This window comes from Lithobates pipiens, unplaced genomic scaffold (genome assembly GCF_037356315.1).
Source record: "Lithobates pipiens isolate NorthernLeopardFrog02 unplaced genomic scaffold, aLitPip1_a1.2 Scaffold_25, whole genome shotgun sequence".
Taxonomy (NCBI): domain Eukaryota; kingdom Metazoa; phylum Chordata; class Amphibia; order Anura; family Ranidae; genus Lithobates; species Lithobates pipiens.
In genome coordinates this window covers 95,935,411-95,954,678 of record NW_027507787.1, presented here as the reverse complement: position 1 = coordinate 95,954,678, position 19,268 = coordinate 95,935,411, and positions in this window count along the sequence as shown.

The window sequence follows — 19,268 nt, the reverse complement described above, 5'->3', positions numbered from 1 at the left end:
GACACCCCAAGCTATTTGCTGAGAGGCATGTTGAGTCCATGGAATATTTTATATTTTGCCACAAGTTGCGGGAAAATTACAAACTTTTTTTTTTTTTTTTTTTTTTTCACAAAGTTGTCACTAAATGATATATTGCTCACGCATGCCATGGGCATATGTGAAATGACACCCCAAAATAAATTCTGCTGCTTCTCCTGAGTACGGGGATACCACATATGTGGGACTTTTTGGGAGCCTAGCCGCGTACGGGGCCCCGAAAACCAAGCACCGCCTTCAGGCTTTCTAAGGGCGTAAATTTTTGAGTTCACTTCTCACTACCTATTACAGTTTTGAAGGCCATAAAATGCCAAGATCGCACAAAACCCCCACAAATGACCCCATTTTAGAAAGTAGACACCCCAAGCTATTTGCTGAGAGGCATGTTGAGTCCATGGAATATTTTATATTTTGCCACAAGTTGCGGGAAAATTACAAACTTTTTTTTTTTTTTTTTTTTTTCACAAAGTTGTCACTAAATGATATATTGCTCACGCATGCCATGGGCATATGTGAAATGACACCCCAAAATAAATTCTGCTGCTTCTCCTGAGTACGGGGATACCACATATGTGGGACTTTTTGGGAGCCTAGCCGCGTACGGGGCCCCGAAAACCAAGCACCGCCTTCAGGCTTTCTAAGGGCGTTACAGTTTTGAAGGCCATAAAATGCCAAGATGGCACAAACCCCCCCCCAAATGACCCCATTTTGGAAAGTAGACACCCCTAAATTTAGGGGTACACTAGTGAGACTAGGTAATAAATGGCGGGTGCCCTGAAACTATAAAAAAATAACTAACCAACCAGCGTCACCTGTAACAGTTATATGGTGATCACTGGTGAAAGGGTTAACTAGGGGGCAATCAGGGGGCTTTATGCGGTAGTATATGGGGGTCCCTGGCGCTATAAAAAGCTGCGGCGAACCTAAATACCTACCTGCCTAACTAGCGTCACCTGTGACACTAATACAGCGATCAGAAAAATGATCGCTTATTAGGCTGGGTTCACACTGGAGCGATGCGGGAACGCCACGAATGCGCGGCGGGTTCCCGCATCGCATGCCTCCCGGCGGCAGTTCACACTGCCCTATGCGAACTGCTGGGAGTGTCAGTGAAATGTTACTGACACCCCCAGATCAGTTCGCATATCGCAGTGCGATCTGCAAACTCGGATCGCATGGTGTGAACACCCATGCGATTCGATTCTGCTGCGGGCCAAAAAAAGGGTCCCGTGCGAATTTGCGGCGGGTGCGGCGGGTGCGGCGAATGGCTGAACTCGAATCGCACAGAGATCGGATGTGATTTGCACTGCAGTGCGGTGCGAATCACATCCGTTCTCAAACCGCTGCAATGTGAACCCAGCCTTAGTGACACTGGCGACGGGGGGTGATCACGGGGTTAAACCTTTATTGGGGGGGTTAGGGGGGTACCTTAGAACTAAAGGGGGCTAACCCTAACTGCCCTAACAGTTATTAGTCACAAATGACACCCGCCGGGTGATCAGGGGGTTAAACCTTTATTAGGTAATAAATGGCGGGTGCCCTGAAACTATAAAAAAATAACTAACCAACCAGCGTCACCTGTAACAGTTATATGGTGATCACAGGTGAAAGGGTTAACTAGGGGGCAATCAGGGGGCTTTATGCGGTAGTATATGGGGGTCCCTGGCGCTATAAAAAGCTGCGGCGAACCTAAATACCTACCTGCCTAACTAGCGTCACCTGTGACACTAATACGGCGATCAGAAAAATGATCGCTTATTAGGCTGGGTTCACACTGGAGCGATGCGGAAACGCCGCGAATCCGCGGCGGGTTCCCGCATCGCATGCCTCCCGGCGGCAGTTCACACTGCCCTATGCGAACTGCTGGGAGTGTCAGTGAAATGTTACTGACACCCCCAGATCAGTTCGCATATCGCAGTGCGATCTGCAAACTCGGATCGCATGGTGTGAACACCCATGCGATCCGATTCTGCTGCGGGCCAAAAAAAGGGTCCCGTGCGAATTTGCGGCGGGTGCGGCGGGTGTGGCGGGTGCGGCGGGTGCGGCGAATGGCTGAACTCGAATCGCACAGAGATCGGATGTGATTTGCACTGCAGTGCGGTGCGAATCACATTCGTTCTCATAAACCGCTGCAATGTGAACCCAGCCTTAGTGACACTGGCGACGGGGGGTGATCACGGGGTTAAACCTTTATTGGGGGGGTTAGGGGGGTACATTAGAACTAAAGGGGGCTAACTCTAACTGCCCTAACAGTTATTACAGTCACAAATGACACCAATGCAAAAAAAAAAAAAAAAAAAAAATGACATTGGTGTCACTGTGACTGGGGGGCAGGGGTAATTGGGGGGGTGATCGGGGGGTAAAGGGGGGGTGTGAGTGTGCCTGGCATGTTCTACTGTGTGTGTAGAGTGTTGGTGCAACTCACCGATCCGCTCTCCTCCGTGTCGGAACGAAAAATACCGACACGGAGGAGAGAATACATCACTTCCTCTCCTGTGTTTACATTACAGGAGAGGAAGTGATGTCACGGGGGATTTCCATTCGTCGAGAGCGATCGCGAGGGGGTGGCCATGAATGAATGGCCGCCCCCTCATCCCGGATCGCTCTCGAAGGAATGCCGACCGCCGCAGGCACCGGGGGAGGGCCCGATCGGGCCCCCCACCCGCGGGCAGGCAGGGACTTATATATACGCCCATATGCCTGCCCGTGCCATTCTGCCGACGTATATCGTCGTGCGGCGGTCGGCAAGTGGTTAAACGACAGATTCGATACCTTGGACGAATGGTGTCAGAAGAAGGCATAAAAATTGACCCAAAAGATCTTGAAGCGGTATTACATTTGAAAAGGAAAGAACCCAAAACAGTGGGAGGGGTCAGATCTTTGTTAGGATTCCTGAGCTACTACAGGTCCTTCATTCAAGATTTCTCTCGACTTGCTAAACCACTGTATGAACTTTTGCAGAACACTGAGAAAGAATCTGCTACATCCATCCCCAAAAACAATCGGAGGGAATCTACAAAGAAAAACGGGAACAAAGCACAAGTGCCATCTAAAACACTGATTCAATGGACACCCAAACATCAAGCTGTAGTATCCAGACTGGTGGACATGCTAACCAATCCACCAATTCTAGCATACCCTGATTTTGACTTACCCTTCGTCCTACACACTGATGCTTCCAATGAAGGCCTAGGTGCTGTACTATACCAACGACAAGGAGAAAAACTTCGTGTTATTGGGTTTGGCTCCAGAACATTGACTCCAGCAGAGCGCAATTACCATCTTCACTCTGGTAAACTTGAGTTTTTAGCTCTCAAGTGGGCAGTCTGTGACAAATTCAGAGATTACTTGTACTACGCTCCAACATTCACCGTTTACACAGACAACAACCCATTGACATATGTATTGAGTACTGCCAGACTGAATGATGTGGGTCATCGCTGGGTTGGCGAGTTGGCTGATTTCCACTTCGATATCAAGTACAGGCCAGGTAAACAGAATGCAGACGCAGATACACTGTCACGATTTCCGGTGGAACTCACAAAGAATCTGAGTGAGTACACAGAGCTTGTACCATCTGAGGTTGTGTCAGCTATGTGGCAAAGGAGCAAAGCTGTTGACGAAGAAGAGGCATTATGGGTGGCTTTATTGACTCTTCACTCAGAAAGTGATGTGGCCGAAGAATTGCTGAAAGGACAGACAATCTTCCCAATGACTCAGGAGAATATCAGAGCATTACAACAAGACGATACCAACATTAGAGAAGTGGTCTGGCTTAAGGAGAACGACTGGATTCCAAACCACAAAGAAAAGGAGAGTATGACCAGCAAAACAAGACGTTTGATACATGAATGGAATAAACTCAGAGTCGATGAAGGAATCCTCTACCGACACTCTGGAACCCAAAAACAGCTAGTTCTACCAGAAAAGTTAAAACCATTGGTCTTAAGAAATCTTCATGATGACATGGGTCACATTGGTACTGAGAAGGTAGCCCACCTAGCATGTGAACGATTTTACTGGCCATTTATGCAAAAAGACATTGATGAATATGTGCTGAAGAAGTGCAGCTGCATCAAACAAAAGCGTCCAAATATCACCGAAAGAGCACCTATGGGTTCGATTACTACCAGTTCACCTTTGGAGTTAGTATCCATTGATTATCTTCACTTGGAGAAAAGCAAAGGAGAATATGAGTATATACTTGTAATAGTTGACCATTTCACACGCTTTGCACAAGCGTATCCAACTAAGAACAAATCTGGAAAAACGGTGGCAGAAAAGATCTTTCAAGATTTCATACCACGTTTTGGCTATCCAGAGAAACTCCACCATGACCAAGGAAGAGAATTTGAAAACAACTTATTTCAGACATTGCAACGATTGGCAGGGATTTCTCATTCAAGAACTACTCCATACCATCCACAGGGTAACCCAGTGGAGAGACTGAACCGTACTTTGTTACAGATGCTTCGCACCTTAGAGGAAGAGAAAAAGTCAGATTGGAAAGAACATCTTCCACATATGGTTCATGCATATAATTGCACCAGGCATGAAGCCACAGGATACTCGCCATTCTTTCTATTGTATGGAAGATCTCCTCGTTTGCCAATTGACCTAATGCTCAACCTAAATTTGGAAAAGGAATCAGAAAGTCAACCAACATTTACTCAGAAATGGGCATCTAGAATGCAAGAAGCTTACAAAATCGCATCCGAGAATAGCAAAAAATCATCTGCTAAAGGGAAGAAGTACTATGACAAAAAGATAAAAGGAGCACCTCTTCAACCGGGTGATCGGGTCTTAGTACGAAATCTCTCTGAAAGAGCAGGACCTGGTAAACTTTGTTCATACTGGGAAGAATCAGTACACAAAGTGGTAGAAAGAATCAAAGATGGGCCTGTGTACAAAATTCAGCCTGAAAGTGGTAAAAAGACTATTCGAGTACTGCACAGAAATCTTTTACTACCAGTAAATGACCTACCAATTGAAGGACACATTCCAAGAGTACCGATGAAACAAAGACAATCAAGTAACAGAAAGGATACCAGAATGGATCTGGACCAGGAGGAGGAATGTTCAGATGAAGAAAGATGGTATTATCCTTATATACCAGAGACTACAGAAAGTCATGATCGTGTTGTGTCTCAACAAAACTCTCAAAACGTACAGAAAATCCCATTAAGAGTTTCTGCTGAAGAGTTCTATCCTACAACTACCACACCCAATCTTGAATAAGAACAAAATGATGGAACAGTAGTTGGCGACCAAATCTGGGCTACAGATATGGTGGGACTAGACACTGCAGAATTACCCTCATTAAGTCAAGACTTACCTGTGAACCAAGATATGCAAATGGAAAATGATGTTGATGGAGAAGACTCAACTCCTGTCAGAAGATCTACCAGACAAGTTAAGCCTAAAGAGATCTTTACATATGACACACTAGGTCAGCCAAGATACAGACCAAGTCAGGTTCACACCATACAAACTCCTACAATGCTAGCTACTCCCATGACATGCCAGGTAGTTAACGTAGCTCCTTGGTGGCAACAAGTACCTATTTGGGTTACTTAAATCACTAAATAGTGTTCAGATACCAATTGAGTTTAATGTCGGGAGCCATTAACTGAAGGAGGGGAGAGTGTGATGGACTGGGGTTTATATGGTCACAAAACAGACACCCCAAAGCAAAGTACATATTCATTTTTTTTTTATATTTCTAAACATCTCCCTTCTATTCTATTAATAACCAGTAGATGGCAGAGAAGGTACACAAACAGAGTCTATATAAGGCCACACACCATGTGACTGGAAATTAAACTACTTCCAGCCATAAAGTCAGTGGTCATATCTCAGTCTGTTTGTGTGATTCTTTGTAGGTATGTACTCTAAATCGTTCCTAATCTGTATTAACCTGTGATAGAAAGATTTCTAAACATCTTGAGCAGATGCAGAAAAAGTCTCAGCAGATTTTATGCTATAGTTTTGCTGTAATTAGAAGTTTAGAACAGCATGTGTCAGAAACAAGTGAAAAGTGCATAAGAACATGAAAATACTGCATTAGTCAGAACAAATGTCTATGATAAACACTAAACCTTTCTAAATAGGTATGTTTAAACCTGATTTATTGGAAATGGCATAGATTTATAGAAGCACATGTTTTCTGTTATTTAATATAGAAAAACCTATTGTATGTAAAGCTTATGCATTGCATCATACAGACATGCAATGTGCACCATCTAGTGGTTAAAAAAGAGTACTACCATGAAAATATTTGTATTAAAGCAATGCATTGCTAGTATGATTATTGCACACTTAAAGTGTACCAGAGAGATAAAGATAATTATCTATAACACTGAATAACAGGGATATATATGTTATTAAATTTAGTAATGTTCATTGTTATAACTACGTTTTAAAATACTTTAGTTAAAATCGGTATTATATATATTGTTAATGGTTATAAACATGTGACTATAAAAATGTAAAAGATGTATTGTTATGTAAAAATGAAACTACTTCCAGCCATAAAGTCAGTGGTCATATCTCAGTCTGTTTGTGTGATTCTTTGCAGTCCACGCCAAGCTGATCACCTTATCTCATCGTGTCTACAATCATCGGCTCTCTTAATTCACATTTTGAGGCCGGTAACATACACACAACTTCCTGTCCTTTTCAATGACCTGTACCAGGCCTGATGACTGTGTGACGGACTGGGGTTTATATGGTCACAAAACAGACACCCCAAAGCAAAGTACATATTCATTTTTTTTTTATATTTCTAAACATGTCCCTTCTATTCTATTAATAACCAGTAGATGGCAGAGAAGGTACACAAACAGAGTCTATATAAGGCCACACACCATGTGACTGGAAATTAAACTACTTCCAGCCATAAAGTCAGTGGTCATATCTCATGCTGTTTGTGTGATTCTTTGCAGTCTACGCCAAGCTGATCACCTTATCTCATCGCGTCTACAATCATTGGCTCTCTTAATTCACATTTTGAGGCCGGTAACAACTGCACCTACATTTGCATGTTGAATAATTTTTTATTGACTGATTTTTCTTCTGTTTGTCTTTGATCTTGATTTTTCTGGTCCTGCTTAGACTATTCCCCCGGTGCACACGAGGCACCGCCACTCTCGCTCCGCAGGGGAGAGATGGGTAGACCATAAGCCATCTGGTAGTGTGGAGACCGAGACGGTTATGCAGCCTCATGTCCCCAATGCCATCAAAGTATCTGTGGCTAGCGAAAAGGCGTTGGCCAAGTGTGACAAGTACAAGCTGACGCACCAGCAGCTGGCCTCGGATGGGGAGATGGAAACTAAACTTATTAAGGTAACAGATATTCAAAGTGGTGGTGGGGGGGGAAGAGGAGGAGTGTGTGGGTTATTGTTATTATTATTATTATTCTTCGTTTTTTGTATGAAGAAGAGAATGCTTTAAAATCTAAAACTGCCCTAGCAAGTAATGTGAGGAGCAATATGTATTGCATGCAATCTTTAACTTTTATTCTATAATGTGGTCAATTTTTGGTGGGGTGTGTTTGTGGTTTTATTTGTATTTTTTTTACACCTGTCCTATCCTGCACATTCGGTGAGCACCTTTTTTATGATGTCTGTGACGGTCTGTGTTTTATGTTTGTGGCTAACCGTGTATAAATCTGTTTTCAGGGTGACGTCTTCCGGACTCGAGGTGGCGGTCAGTCTGTACAGTTCACAGACGTTGAAACGCTCAGGCAGGAATCTCCTCCTGGAAATGGGTATGCTGCAGTCACCATGCAGACGTTGTGGATTGCGATCTACAAAGAACTATAGCATTCTGTTGGCGATCTTCTGATGGCTCTAGAATTACAGGCATTAACCGCTCTTGAGCTTTTTAGTAAATTTTTTTTATTTTTTTGTAACTTGTTTTACAGTCACAAGAGGAGATCCTCTGAAACAAATCGGCCTCAACTGGCAGAGAGCACAGAATCGGAGTGGACAGATGTAGAAACCAGAGTAAGTTTGATCCGATGTGTAACATTTTATACAGTATAAGGCCCCATTCACACCTGAGCGTTTTTGCAGCTGCAAGCCTGAAGCTACAAAACGCTGGAGAGGGGTCGGAGGAGGAGAGAATGTATTGTCTATGGAGATGGCGCACATCCCCACTCCAAAACGCCAGAGAGTCCCGGAGCTAGCAGCCGCAGGGGGTGGGCGTAGGGACGGCATGACATGTGCTGGACTGCACAGTCGCCGTCTTTAGTGTAGATCAGGGCCGCTTTAAGGAGGCCAGGTGGGCGGAGCCAGGGGCGGAGCCTAGCGCGTAGCTCCGTGAGTCAGGACGTGCTGCGCTCAGTCACACGAGCGGAGGAGGAAGTGATCCCCACCCACCCTCCCTGGTTGTGGAATGATGGTCCTTTTGTTGGGAGGTTTGTTAATGATACAAGGGGAGACAGGCGGTTCTTTGGCAGTTTTAAAGTAATAATGGGAGGTACGGGTAGTAAACTGTTGTACCCATCCATGGATGGGGGTGGTTTATTGGTACTTCCAGGTTACGAGGGGTTAACCTGGAAGGGTTAAAAGGGGTAGGTCACTGCGACGATTTAGGTATAGCCTCCGAGACAGGGGTTTCCGTCTGGAGGTCAAGAGGTCAAAGTTCAAAAGTCGTTTGCAGTGACCAGTATGTTATTATGCTAGTACCCATGACCCGTTTAGAGGCTGGGAAGGTTTACGGTTATTTAAAGTTATTTATGTTATTTATGAAACAGATTTGTTAAATAAAATACGGCCGGATGGCCATTTAATCCATATGTAGTCCAGTTGTTTGTTTAAGGTGGGTCACGGGAAGTGGTTAAAGGTATTTGGAGGAGTAAAAGGTTTATAATACACTGGGCTTAGTCCTATAGATGTCATGAAGCTCAAACAAGTTCTGGAGCTTTTTTTTAGGCAGCTTTACAGGCATGTTTTTTCTTTTTACATTGGTGACCATTTGACCTGTACAAAATCGTGGCCTAAAACGCACGGCTTTCTGCCTGAAAACGAGACTTCCCATTCACAGCTGAGCGTAGCCGTTTCAGGCAGAAAGTAAATCTACTAGTTTTAGCTCGACTTGCCTCACATTTATGGCTGAAGTGTCAGCCATTGTCAACGCAAGGCCTTTGATTCCAGAATCGCCAAGCATTCTGACCCCCAGCAATGCTCCTCTCACAGAAGATGGGAGACATTCCCACTCCAGTCGGGAACTTAAAGCGGGACTCCGCCGGGAGTTCTGCGTTTTTTTTTTTTTTTTTTTTTTTTTTTTTAAAAGCCAGCAGCTACAAATACTGCAGCTGCTGACTTTTAAAATAGTGACACTTACCCGCCCAGCGTGCCCGCGATGTCTGCACCCGAAGCCGATCTCTCGATCGTCTCTCGGGTGCTGCAGCCGCCATCTTGGGTATGGGAATCAGGAAGTGGAGCCTTTCGGCTTCATTTCCCGGTTCCCTACTGCGCATGCGCGAGTCGCGCTGCGCAATAAGGGTGGTCCCCGCTGTCTCTGGGATCGGGGGACTTTCGGAAAGGGGCGTAGATTCTGCGGAAAGGGGCGTACCTTCTGCAGAATCTACACCGGAAGTGGGTGCAGATACCTGTACTGTACAGGTACCTGCACCCCCCTCCCCCCTGAAAGGTGCCAATTTGTGGTGCCGGAGGGGGGGAGGGTTCCAATGAGCGGAAGGTCCACTTTAGGATGGACCTCCGCTTTAAATTTAAAAAAAAAACATGTATAAACGCCAATGGAGACAGGTGCGGCGCCTCGCTAGCACATTTTGGGACTGTTATGCCACGTACACACGAGCGGACTTTTCAACATCCAAAGTCCGACGGAATGATTCCGTCAGACTATTCGATCGTGTGTGGGCTGCAACGGACTTTTGATTCGCAAAAGTCCGACGGACTTTAGAAAATGGAACATGCTTCAAATTTTTCCGAGGGAACTCCGCCGGACCCAGTCCCTTCGAAAAATTTGCTCGTGTGTGTGCTATTCCGACGGACTAAAACCGACGCTAGGGCAGCTATTGGCTACTGGCTATGAACTTCCTTATTCGAGTCCAGTCGTACGTCATCACGTTCCAATCCATCGGAGTTTAGTGTGATTGTGTGTGGCCAAGTCCGCTCAGTCGAAAAGTCCGTCAGAACTCTGTCGGAACTCCGGCAGGACTCCTTCGGAAGTCTGTCGGACATAAGTCCTCTCGTGTGTACGGGGCTTTAGAGGTGCAAATAACTTTGACACTTCAGGAACGTCGCAAATGGCAAGCCATCAAACAGAACATTCAAGAAGATGTCGTTCTGTTAAGAGACATGCACGTGCCGCGAAATGAGTGGCCATCGTTAAATCCATCTAGCGCATATGGGAAGGGCCGCAAGGTCGAAGTAAAACATGTCAGACAAGGGCCAGTGAAAATCTTTCCTCATTAGAAAGATAAGTTTTATTAAATGAACCGGGGCATACAGAGGCAAGGGATAGCTGCATGCAGCATTGCCAACCCAATTAAAGTACCTGGACGTGGGAGCTGCAAGAGTGACCGGGGGGCTCCTCGTATTGCAAGCAACCAGCTTGGGCTGTCAGATGGAGAGTGCACAGCCAGACGCCCGAGGAGGAGATAGAGGTCTGTGTCCCAGGCCAATGGCCTGTTGGAAGGGCTTATGGCAAGGTCGGCTCCTGGGTGTGCAAATCTGCTGCCTGGGGACACCAAAGGAAGGGGGGGGGGGGGAAGGAGGACTGTCACTCATGCCGAACAGACCTCTTTAGGTGGAATAATACATTTATTGGGATACTACCAGACAATTTTACGTCTAAAACCTCTTAAGGTCATAACAAACATAATGACAAGTAAGCAATGGTTGAATAAAGAAAAGAATACCTATGGAGAAAAATACATCTCAACAATATATCTCAATATATGCATATGGAGGACACATTTTAGGAACACATTGAAATACATATAGGTATTCTTTATTTTCCTTTACAGTATTCGACTATTGTTTGTCATGACCTTAAGACGTTATGGACATAATTGCCTGGTAGTGTCCCTTTTTTTTTTTTAATGCAGTATTCCACCTGGGGAGGGCTGTTCAGCATGAGTGACACGGCTACTGCCCCTCCTCCCCTTTAGTCTCCTTTTTATTATTTAAACCACCAATTTACGTTTTGCCAGCATCCTAAGACCTGAAGAAGGGTCTTTTTGCCCCAAAACATCTAGTCTTTGCAGCTGGCTTTTTACTTTTCTTGGGCACACTCGGCTTGACTTCCATCCCAGTGTTGCCCACAGCTTGTGCACCACAAGTATCCTCTTCCACCCGGTTTGTGACGTCATCCCCGGTCGCTGGATCCTTACACGGCTGTCAATCAGTGGCCTAATCGCACCCCCAGGAGCCGACCTTGAGGCCCTTCAGGCCCCCGGGCCCCTCCTCCAACAACCCCCCCACCCCCTTCCTTAGAAGTCTGGCTGTGCACACTTTCCATCTGATAGCCCAAGCTGGTACACGGATCCACCCGGTCACGCTTCCAGCCCCCGCTTCCAGGTACTTCAATTGGGTTGACGATGCTGCATGCAGCCATCTCTTGCCTCTGTATGCATTGGTTCATTGATAAACGTTTATGCTTTTAGTGAGGAACAGCATAACTCCTCTTCTGTGGTCAGCACTTTTTTTCAAATTTTTTTGTTTTTTTCTATCGATCTCAATGGTTATGAATATTAGGACAGCAGCAACCTTCAGTTAATGCATTTTTCCATTTTGAACAGTGACTCGTGTGCCTGGACTTTTTGTGTGTGTTTTTTTTTTAAAGTGCTACTAAACCCAGGAGCCTGCATGCATTATATCTCGTCTCCCACAGTACACAGAACATGGAAATGCAATTATTTTTAGTAAATATAAACTGCTAAATACCTTTTTTCTCAGCAGCAGTATATAGCAGTCTTGTGACTTCTGTTAGTGTCTGCTTAAACTAAGCTTGTAGGAGGAGTTTTCATTATCCTGACTGGACAGTGCTAATTGGCCCTGTGCCAATCACATCACACGTACCCTCCCAAAAAAAAAAAAACATTCTAGCAATACACACTAAACTGAGCATGTGCAGAATGCCCCCCAAGGCTTTATTCTATCAGGAGATGGATTGGGGACAGAAAAAGGGGAGGATCGGATAACAGGATCAAACGGCCTTGTTACATAATGTAGAGGATTAACCCCCTTAGGTTCCACAGTGAGTATAACAAGCATGCGTTACTGCCTAAGACTAAACAAGACAATGATGAATCAATCGTACCCGCCATTAGCTACATTGCAACCTCTACAGAGGAAGCCATCAAATATGCTGAGAAATGCTGCTAGCAACACTGAAGGGAGTCAATGGCTCTATATGGGATTACCACTGGCTGGGGACAAAAAAATGTAAAACGCATTGCTCTGAAGGAGGACCCCCCCACCATACTTTGCCTTTTTTATAAATGTTTTCCAGCAATGTTCATCTGGTACCCCCTTGCATACTCTACATAACCTGTTCAGGTTTGGTAATCGATATCTTACTGTATTTCTTTCCCTTGCAGTGCTCTGTTGCTATGGAGATGAGAGCCGGCTCTAATCTGGGGCCCGGATATCAGCATCACGCTAGTCCGAAGTAAGTCAATAAAACCGTAAGCTCCATTCCCTGCTAAATGGAGATGAGATGCATGGAGTAAATGTGACGGTGCTTGTCTCCTCCCCAGTCCAAAGAAATTCTGCTTGTTTCATTTTTAAGGTGTAGCAAATATTCCAACAATTACCACAGCCAGTGGCGGCCCGCCCATAGGGGGCGCCCGGGCGCCGCCCCCCCTCCCCCAGGTGTAAAAAAAAAAAAGGAAAAAAAAAAAAAAAAGTTTAAAAAAAGTTTAAAAAAAATAAATAAATAAAAAAATAAAAACGGGCCCTTTAAGACATTTAAAAAAAAAATGTCATTTAACAATTTGACATAGTGTACTGTGGCGCCGGTCACAGTGCACTATGAGAAACGCCACGTCGATGCAATCACAAGATTGCATCCATGGCGCTTCATTTGCGGGTTAAAAACCCGTCTTGCGGCGCACTGCAGAACGCCGACTGGCTTCCGCCCGTAAAATCACTGTGATTCTACGGGCGGTAGCATTGTCATTCTTAGACAGGCACGTCACTTCGGCAGCTCCGTTCCTCAGCCCGAGCGGAGCTGCAAGACAGGCAGGAGGTGAGTCAAGTCACCGCATAAAGACCTTATAGTTTTTACTTTGTTAAATGTTCATGCATTTAGCTGAATGAATGGAAAAAAAGCTTTCACACTTCACAGCCAGAAAGGTTTCCCCAGGCCAGGCGACTTTTGCCGTGGCCAATCAGAGAATGAGCTCTGAAAGGGAAACTCCTCGCCAAATTTCTGAAAAAAAATTGGCGTGGGTTCCCCCTCCGAGAGCATACCAGGCCCTTAGGTCTGGTATGGATTCCAAGGGGAACCCCCTACGCCGAAAAAACGGCGTGGGGGTCCCCCCCAGATCCACACCAGACCCTTATCCGAGCACGCTACCCGGCCGGCCAGGAAGGGGGGTGGGGACGAGCGGGTGCCCCCCTCCTGAGCCGTACCAGGCCGCGTGCCCTCAACATGGGGGGGTGCCTTGGGGGAGGGGGGCGTGCGGCCCCCCCACCCCAAAGCACCTTGTCCCCATGTCGATGAGGACAAGGGCCTCTTCCCGACAACCCTGGCCGTTGGTTGTCGGGGTCTGCGGGCGGGGGGCTTATCGGAATCCGGGAGCCCCCTTTAATAAGGGGGCCCCCGGATACCGGCCCCCCACCCTATGTGAATGAGTATGGGGTACAATGTACCCCTACCCATTCACCTGTGAAAAAAAGTACAAAAAAAAACACAACACAGGGTTAAAATATTTTATTGCACAGTTCCGGGGGTCTTCCGTCTTCGGGAGTCTTCTCGCCGGACTCCTCCGCTATCTTCTTGTAGCTCTTTTGCTAGCGGAGGAGTCCGGCTTTCTTCCTCCCCGCCGGCCTCTTCTTCCGACTTCGGGGGTCTTGTCCCCCTCTTCGGTTCTTCTGCCGGGCCACCGCGCCTTCTTATAGCTCTTTTACAGGCGGTGGCCCGGTCTTCTGTCACCGCCGCCGCCACCGCCTTCCGTTCTTCTTCTTCTTCTTCTTGTTCTTCTTCTTCTTCTTCTTCTCCTCCAGGAGATGTTGACTCGACGAGCTCTCCAGCCGCAATGCCAGAGCCACGCTGCGCTGCCACTTATATAGTGACAATGGGCGGTGTCACATGGGTTGATGTCACATGGGTTGGTCACATGGGTTTATGTCACATGGCGACAGTCCATGTGACATCAACCCATGTGACATCAACCCATGTGACACCGCCCCATTGTCCCTATATAAGTGGCAGCACAGCGCGGCTCTGGCATTGCGGCCGGAGAGCTCGTCGAGTCAACATCTCCTGGAGGAGAAGAAGAAGAAGAAGAATGGAAGGCGGCGGCGGCGGCAGCGACAGAAGACCGGGCCACCGCCTGTAAAAGAGCTATAAGAAGGCGCGGTGGCCCGGCAGAAAAACCGAAGAGGGGGACAAGACCCCCGAAGTCGGAAGAAGAGGCCGGTGGGGAGGAAGAAAGCCGGACTCCTCCGCTAGCAAAAGAGCTACAAGAAGATAGCGAAGGAGTCCGGCGAGAAGACCCCCGAAGACGGAAGACCCCCGGAGCTGTGCAATAAAATATTTTAACCCTGTGTTGTGTTTTTTTTTTTGTACTTTTTTTCACAGGTGAATGGGTAGGGGTACATTGTACCCCATACTCATTCACATAGGGTGGGGGGCCGGTATCCGGGGGCCCCCTTATTAAAGGGGGCTCCTGGATTCCGATAAGCCCCCCGCCCGCAGACCCCGACAACCAACGGCCAGGGTTGTCAGGAAGAGGCCCTTGTCCTCATCGACATGGGGACAAGGTGCTTTGGGGTGGGGGGGCCGCACGCCCCCCCTCCCCCAAGGCACCCCCCCATGTTGAGGGCACGCGGCCTGGTACGGCTCAGGAGGGGGGGGGCGCCCGCTCGTCCCCACCCCCTTTCCTGGCCGGCCGGGTAGCGTGCTCGGATAAGGGTCTGGTGTGGATCTGGGGGGGACCCCCACGCCGTTTTTTCGGCGTAGGGGGTTCACCTTGGAATCCATACCAGACCTAAGGGCCTGGTATGCTCTCGGAGGGGGAACCCACGGCAATTTTTTTTTCAGAAATTTGGCGTGGAGTTCCCCTTTTAGGGGTGACCTGAAGTCGGATCGCAGTCGCCCCTGTGAGAATCGAGCCTTATGGTGTGTGTCCAAGGTTTTTTCGGCGTAGGGGGTTCACCTTGGAATCCATACCAGACCTAAGGGCCTGGTATGCTCTCGGAGGGGGAACCCACGCCAATTTTTTTTTCAGAAATTTGGCGTGGAGTTCCCCTTTTAGGGGTGACCTGAAGTCGGATCGCAGTCGCCCCTGTGAGAATCGAGCCTTATGGTGTGTGTCCAAGGTCATGGGTGGAAATTAATCGCTTTAGAAAACTGGTATCTCATGATCTGCTTGTCTAGAACATTTTTTGCACAGAGGTTGAAGAATCTTTTGTATACCACATTGAAATTTAAGATAATAAAATACTATAGACACCTTTTTTCCACTGAAGAAAGTTTTTACTGTTTTAAAAAAAATGTCTTCAGTCAGGACTCCTGGCCTCCCTTCTTGCCACTGCTCCTAATCACACGAAATATACATTTTAACCTTTGCTAGTCCTTACTAATACTGCTAGTGGCCTAGTCACCCATGTCACCTAAAGCTCTCCTGCTACATGCATCCCATTTAGGAGTACTCAAGAACTTGCCTTATATTCTCCTGACCTGAGTGCTGTTCCTGCTTTGCAGCATGACATGGGAAATCCCATACACAGGGGGAGCAGTCTAGCTGTATTGGGTCCCTCCAGCTCTAAATCCCCTAATAGTTCCCTCTGAGGCTGGGTTGTCACCGCTGCGGCAGCGAGAACCGGATGTGATTCGCACCGCACTGCAGTGCAAATCACATGCGATCTCTGTGCGATGCGAGTTCAGCCATACAGATAGTATGGCTGAATTTGCATCGCACCTGCCGCAAACTCGCACGGGACCCTTTTTTTGCTCCGCAGCAGAATCGGATCGCATGGGTGTTCAGACCATGCGATCCGATTCCTGTCCGAGTTTGCAGATCGCACTGCGATATGCGAACTGATCTGGGGGTGTCATTAACATTTCACTGACACTCCCAGCAGTCCGCATAGGGCAGTGTGAACTGCCGGTGGGAGGCATGCGATGCGGGAAAACGCTGCGGATTCGCGGCGTTCCCGCATCGCTCCAGTGTGAACCCAGCCTCAATGCGGTATTCTTATTCAGCAAAGTGCAAAAAGTAATGGTCTGCTGATGCTCTGTTGCTTGTTGTTACTCACAGTTAATTTACTGGCAAAGACATTTTATAAACCTTTTTTGTATTTTAGTGTAAATGTGAGATCTGGGGACTTTTTGACCCAGATCTCATATTTGAGAGGACCTGTCATGCTTTTTTCTATTACAAGGAATGTTTACATTCCTTGTAATAGGAATAAAAGTGACACCATTTATTTTTTAAAACTGTGAAAAAAATGTTTTTTAAAGCACCTAGTCCCGACGATCTCGCGTGCATAAACGAACGCATACGTGAGTACTGCGCCCGGCCGCCCGCATATGAAAACGGCGGTCAAACCACACATGTGAGGTATCGCCGCGATCGTTAGACTGAGCTCAATAATTCTAGCCCTAGACCTCCTCTATAACTTAAAAGATGCAACCTGTAGAATTTTTTAAACGTTGCCTATGGAGATTTTTGAGGGTAAAAGTTTGACGCCATTCCATGAGCGGGCGCAATTTAGAAGCGTGACATGTTGGGTATCAATTTACTCGGCGTAACATTATCTTTCGGAATATATCTAAAAATTGGGGTAACTTTACTGTTATCTTATTTTTTTATTTAAAAAAATAATTTTTTTTCATAATAAAGTGCGCTTGTAAGACCGTTGTGCAAATACAGTATGACAGTAAGTATTGCAATGACCGCAATTTTATTCTCTAGGGTGTTAGAAAAAAAAAAGGGAAAAAGGGGCAGCTGCCCTGGGCCCTGGCATTGTTGTATGTCCCCAAGCAGCTGACTCATACTTGCAAACTATCTCAGTTTAAATTCCCTTGTCCCTTGAGGTTTTAGTCCTGTGCTATGTCCCAATATCTCAGTGTGAAGTTCTGTTACTAAAGCTGCCCAGCCCTATTGTTGTGTACAGATAACTCACCTGCAGAGTGCAGACCCTGTGTTTACATGTAAATACAGGCATTCATATGTAAATAGTGGCGGACTGGTGGCATTGATATGTAAATAATAGAGTGGCCATTCATATGTATATCATACCAAATACAAATTTTTGCCCAGGGTCCAATCAATATTAAAGCTTTTTTATTTATTTATGTATTTATTTATTTTTATGTAAAAGGATGAACTTCCGATGCAAAAGGCTGAACCCACAAATCTATATATGATGTGCAGGGTCCTGTGTATAATGTAGAGCCTGGTATGGTGTATAATAATAACTGATAGCTATTGTTTTTCCAAGATAAACTTCAAATTTCTGGCTGTGTTTTTCACATGGCAATATTGAATAAACATGCATCCAGAACAGCAGGAAAAATGTTGTGATCAGATTGAACCTACATTATGTACCCTGTACACTAGTCCTCTGAAGTCTATTGCCACTGTATAAAAGCCAGCCAGGAACTTAGCACAGGGATGGGGGGAACCCCTTATAATGGGCACAGCAGCCAGCAGCTGTACAGGCCCGGGAACTCAGCACAGGGATGGGGGGAACCACTTATAATGGGCACAGCAGCCAGCAGTTGTACAGGCCCGGGAACTCAGCACAGCCATGGTGGGAACCCCTCATTATGGGCACAGTGAGGCTGCAATTGATGGGCAAGGTGAGGCTGCATTTGATGAAATAGACACTTGCATTTGGCAGCGCCATAATCTCTCTTTTAAACTTACCCATACTTTCATTTGACTCATAGGTATTGAACATTGTGCAATTTATTTTCAAAATGACTGAAAAATTCGGTTCCATCTTTGAAACTATTTCCCTTCACAAGCCGTACAGATGAGGAAAAAATGAGGTTAAAGGAGCTTGGACCATATCAACCCAAACTGCAAATTCAGCAGAGGTCAAGTGATCGTGGTCGAGTTTACACGCGAAGCTTTTCCACCACTTCTTATAATAAATGGAGTTGGCTAGCTGGATGTGATGTGAATCATGCATATTATTGTTTTCCATGTTTGCTATTCCAAAGTCATGGCACCGACACGCTGTGGATATCAACAGGGGTTAACGACCTAAAGCATCTCACTGAAAAATGCAAGCGGCATGAAACTACCCAAAGCCATCTTGACAATGTTATGAGGCTTGAGTTTTTTGGAAAGCGTAGCATTGGTGAACAGCTAGATGCAGGCTACAGAATTTCCATTAGAAGACACAATGAAGAGGTCACAAAAAATCGACACATCCTGTCTAGGATAATAGACTGTGTGAAATTTTGTGGTGCATTTGAGCTGGCTTTGCGTGGTCATGATGAGAGTGAGAGCTCCGAAAATCGTGGGATATTCCGTGGCTTGGTTGATTTTGTTGCTTCTCTTGATGGAGTTTTGAAAGAGCACCTTGAGAATGTCACTGTTTTTAAGGGCACTTCAAAAACTGTGCAGAACGAGCTGTTGGACTGTATGCTGTCTGTAGTGAAGGAGCACATTATCCAAGAAGCACAGAGCAGCAATTTCATCTCAATCCAGGCCGATGAGACCACTGATATTGCCACCCATTGCCAACTTGTGCTTGTACTGCGCTACATAGATGACAAAAACAATGTACAAGAGAGGTTTTTTGAGTTTATTCCTCTACATTCCGCTAATGCAGATTCCATTGCTACAGCACTACAAGAGCGCCTTGCTGTCATCCTTCCAGGGGATCAGAAACATAAGCTCATCTCCCAAGCATATGATGGAGCCAGCGTGATGAGGGGTGCCACTTCAGGGGTTCAAAAGAAGATTCAGGATATTTACCCAAATGCCCATTACATCCACTGCTATGCACATCAGCTCAATCTGATAATGCAACAGGCCACTTCTCAAATGCCCAAAGTGAGACTTTTTTTTG